This window comes from Hydractinia symbiolongicarpus, chromosome 13 (genome assembly GCF_029227915.1).
Source record: "Hydractinia symbiolongicarpus strain clone_291-10 chromosome 13, HSymV2.1, whole genome shotgun sequence".
Classification (NCBI taxonomy): Eukaryota; Metazoa; Cnidaria; class Hydrozoa; order Anthoathecata; family Hydractiniidae; genus Hydractinia; species Hydractinia symbiolongicarpus.
The window spans coordinates 14492345-14497275 of NC_079887.1; the positions used below are offsets into that span (position 1 = coordinate 14492345).

The 4931-nt window shown below is 31.7% G+C and overlaps 1 long non-coding RNA gene across 1 annotated transcript; it reads left to right on the forward strand.

The window, feature by feature from the left end:
• Positions 1-1059: 1059 nt before the first annotated feature.
• On the forward strand, positions 1060-2674 carry LOC130624304 (uncharacterized). The gene is made up of 3 exons (XR_008981198.1): positions 1060-1470; positions 2030-2150; positions 2519-2674. It is a non-coding gene; the product is annotated as an uncharacterized LOC130624304 (long non-coding RNA).
• The last annotated feature ends 2257 nt before the right edge of the window (positions 2675-4931 follow it).

The window sequence follows — 4931 nt, forward strand, 5'->3', positions numbered from 1 at the left end:
ATTAAAAAAAAAGCATTTTTTAAAAAAACAAGGCAAAAGCCAGAAATAATTATTTGTAGAAGTAACTCATTACTTTCAGTTTTTACCAAAAAAAATTTGTCCTCTAACACAGGTATTGTCTTGTTTCTATGTTCTTATCAGGACTAATTACTTTGTAAAATTTTAATTAGTTTAACGCCTTGTACTAACATTAAAGTTGTTCGATGAAATATCATAGCGGTAAACGGTAAGTAAATTATTGGCGGCTAATATCAGTATTTACCACCTGACACTCAATTTGGTTATTTCACAAGTGTCCCGGTTTGGAATAAAAATGCATAGAAGTTAGGAGGATGCTTTTAAAAAACAAAATATTGTTGTGTATTTGAGACGTACTGCAAAAGGAAAGGGTGTTTAGTCCAGGAGGCAGAATTTGGTTGCCTTATTATTTCCTAACAGAGAATATTCACTGATAGCTATTTTCAACCGGTTTATACGGGAAATCTGCAATACCGATTGGCTAAAAAGCCTTAACGACGGGCTTTATACAGCACGGTATAACCTTTTACCTCATAGCAACTAAAATGGTAGCTATAAATGTAAACAAATAACATTTCCGGTGAATCGTTAAAACATACAATACAGACACAAAAATCAAAGTACAGTAAATCCAAAATCATGAGTCACTTCGCCAGAAAAGCAGCAGGAGATATTGATAATTTAAATCCACTGGGTTGTTATCATAAACATTGATCAGCACAATAAGCAACAAGCAAAATGGTTTCGAATTGATGTAATTGATAGACTCTTCTTTTGTTAAAGAATAAACTTTGGTACAAAAGAAGCTAAAAAAAATTCTATACATAGTTATTCGAATGTGTTGTTTTGAAAGATTGAAACAAAACAACGTTCTTTGAAGGGGCTACGAATAGATTCCATAAGCTCAATTAAGAAGGATGGTGGTAATAAACATCCACTCAGAAGGTCAAGGTGCAAGAAATTTTACACACTTTAAAACCACATAGACGTCTAGACAAAATGTTTATGAATAATTATTTTTAAAAAAACATTTTCTGATTCCTTTTGGCGGTAAAATACACTAGGTCTGTAAAATATAATGAGTGGGTATTGTTAAGATAGAGATTATTTTTAAGCTACGAGTGCTTACAGAATTAAGATTTGTGATAGAGATATTGTTCCTTTGTTAGTTATTTTTCCTAATTTAGACAATTTGAAACAAAATTACACAAAAAGCTGTTAAGTAGGAAATGGAAGTGGCTATGTTGGTTTTATTAATGTAACATCTTCTGGAAAAACCTGTCAGGCTTGGAGTTTGAATCCCTATCTCCAAATTCACACTTATTCAACCTTAACGGAAAACTTTTGCAGAAATCAACAAGCTTTTAATAAATGGTGTTACACAGACAACCTTGGTGTTACACAGACAACCACATGCAACATTGGGAATATTGCGATATGCTTTAATGACAGGTATTTTGAGAATAAATTTACATTTTGAAATTCAATTGTTAGTATATTATATTTACTGATCAGGTTATCAATTTTGCTAACTGTGTTATTGTAATAGCTCCTGAACCACTGATGTTATTTTCTAAGTATTTGTAAATTGGACCAATTTTACGCGAAATCAAAGCTCTCGAGGTTTCAGTTGATAGCAATGATTTGATCCATGAACGCGTATTTACCATGGGCATGGTTAATACCCAAGAAGGACACGACGTTCCAGCAACGTTGCTATTACAATGATTTAAGTTGCAACGTCGGATTGCCAAAAAGAAATGTCGGAAATACAACGTTGCAACCTGTTTTCTTAGAGCTAAAACTTTCTACTTTTTAAGAAAAGTGGATTTGCAGTCCAAAAATGCTTCAGATATTGTCTAATTACTAAATGTGATTATGGTGCCTTTTTACACATGCCTTGTTAGTCAAATCAGTCACCCGCAAATTCATTACCTGCTTCGTCGCGTATACAAGGTAATCACCAAAATAGGGTTGGCTTAGATAATTTGCTTTTATTACTATTTTTTAGAAACAAATTCGTGGAAGAGAAAACATTTGGATAGTTTTGATAACAACTGCGTAAATTATCTTCGCGTTACTGGTGATTTATTTTGTGAAAAAGTTCTGCAAAAGTTTCCGAAAACAACGAGGTAGGCATAACAAAATAGTTACAATGTGAACAAATAACACACAAACAGACTCAAAAATCAAACTAATGTAAATTACAAATCTCGAATCACTCCGTCGGAAAAACAGCAAGAAATGTTATTAGTGTTAAATCCAAACATCGTAATGTTTTGTTACAAAAATTTATTCCGTGGGGATTCTATGGGGCTTCTAAATAATTACGCCCACAATTATCAGACTCAGTGATGTTTTGCATCTTGTTATCATCACAATTAATGGCGCTGAGTAATATGAGCATTTTCAATATCTATGTCTATACTATTTTTTGAAAATAAGTAATATTTTGTTAAAAATAATAGATTTTTAAACTACAGTTTACCTCTATTTTTAGAAAGCAAATATACAGCTCCATATGCCTAGTGCGATCTAAACGACAAGAAGCAAATTTCAATGCTACTATCACTGCGCCAAATTGACATGCGTACGGATGATTGAGGAATTGAAAATTTATGCAGATAAAAGATTGTTTAATTTAGGCTTACACATTATTTAAAATCATGCTCAATTGCGCAAACAGTTGTATGTCATATCATCGTTATTGGAATAGTGTTTATTGTGTAGTATTTGCGAGGATAATAGGCCTTTGATATATTTTATTGTGATCTATTTATTATACCTTGTGGTATAAAGGATTTTTCCATGAGTTCTGAAGGAGAGTTATGAGAAGCGCTATTTAAAGTTGTTTAACGTGCAAACTTAAATTTAAACAATTTGAAATCGATTAAACGCGAATTTGAGACTAAGATTTAAACTTATTCAAAAAGGATTAAAAAAAGTGCTATTGATTTTACTGATTAGATTTATTGTAATTCTTAAGACCTATAAGATAAGAAGTTTCAAGAACTTGTGATAGTAGCACTGTTTTTTATGCGTAAAAACTTTTACTTTGTCTTCCTATAGTGGGTACCTTGGCATTTTGAGTGCTTGGTACAACTTCACTAGATAATCAAAAGTTTCTTGCATTGGAAAGGGAAAGTTGCAGTCATGCAACAGTTTTAACATTTCTCACTTAAATTGCTCCATCCCGCTTAATAGAGATGTGTAGTTCATAGAAAAATACGAGTTACAAAAAGAAAGAGGGCTAACGTTAAGTGACTTTAGCAGAGGCAATACTTAACCAGTTAGATAATGAGAAGGACGTGGCAGATGAGATAAATGTATCTGAGGATGTTTAACGAGAGATCTGTAGGAAAATAATGCAGATAGATTATTTAATGAAAAGAGTAAGCAAATCAATTTGAAGAAAAAGTTTATTTGAGTAGGGTGCCAAAAGACAAATCAGGCGTAAACTGCCAGAGATAGAAAAAAAAATGTTCTCTGGCTATAAGAAAGTATTTCAGTATCTTGCATTGAAAAGTTTACGTATTTTGCTGATATATTAACTATTGGACCATCACGTTCAAAGGACTCGTGTTGTCAATGGAAAATTACAAGCAAGCATTTAACGTTCTAGAAAAAATATATGACACTAAACAAGTAATTATCAACATTCGTTTGGAAACTCTTATTAAGATTTAACTAGTCACACGTCCGCATCATTAACAAAAAGGTTCATAGATTGGTATCACAAGATGGAGACGAACAGAAACCCCGGGTGAAGCAGAAAGTGTTTCCCACTGCAAAATTTCCGATAGGATTGTGGTTTTAATGTCAAATTTGGACCAGAGTTACCTTGTTATATCCTGATTAGTTATTTGAAAAAAAAAATTCAAAATTTTATGTTGCCATCGTAATGACGTCACGAAATATATTGGTAATTGGGGAAATTTAGTTAAAAATGAGTAGTTTACAAAATTTGATACTGAGAAAGTTGGAAGAGGTTTATTTTGGTTCTGTTTTCATTTTTTCTATCTAAATATGATATATAATGAGATATTATTAAGGAATATGAGTTAATTACACTTAAAAATCCTAGCGGTGGGAAGCTCAACTTTAGAATAATTAAAAAATAATTCGTAAAACCCGCCTTTTCATTTTTTTTTTACATAAATACTCATAACTTCTTATATAATTAGAATTTTTGCATAAAATTTGGAGTAGTTGTAGCCATATTCTTTAACCTAGCTAAGCTAAGTCGCAAGTTTATATTTAACTGCTACCTATTTGCTACTGTAGCTAGATAATGTTAGCTTCAAACTTAAGATTACCAGCAGTACCTAGCTAACCTCTGAGTTTTATGTTGCTTTTTACATTTAAGTTATAGCTACCGTAGTTATCTTAGTGGTCTTTGATAGGAATATGGCTGTAACTTATTTGACTTGGTTTTTAAGTTTAAATTAGAAGATATAACAAGCCACAAAACTTTTTAAAAAAGTATTTAAGAGATCTTTTTTATGCAAATAATGTTTTTTTCACATTTTGTGTAACTAAACTTACATCGGTTGCATGTAATATGACAAAACGATTTTTATTTAACATGTAGTAATTCTGATCGCTCAGGTGTGATGATTTGTGTTGTTCTAGATGTTCTGACTCAAATGTTTTTGTTTAGGGAACGTTCACATATTACGTAATCAAGTGGGGGAGAGGGGGTCATCGAAATTGCTTACGCTTGATTATGGGGGAGGGGGGAGGGGTCAAGTAATTTGATGACATAAGCAAATCAAAAAAAAATTAACAGCATATTTTATCATGAGTGTGAAAAATATCAACTATCTAAAGTGTTTGTATTCGCCATATTCTATATTTTATATGCAAGATATATATCTTGCATATAAAATATAAAAGTAATATATAAAACTGTA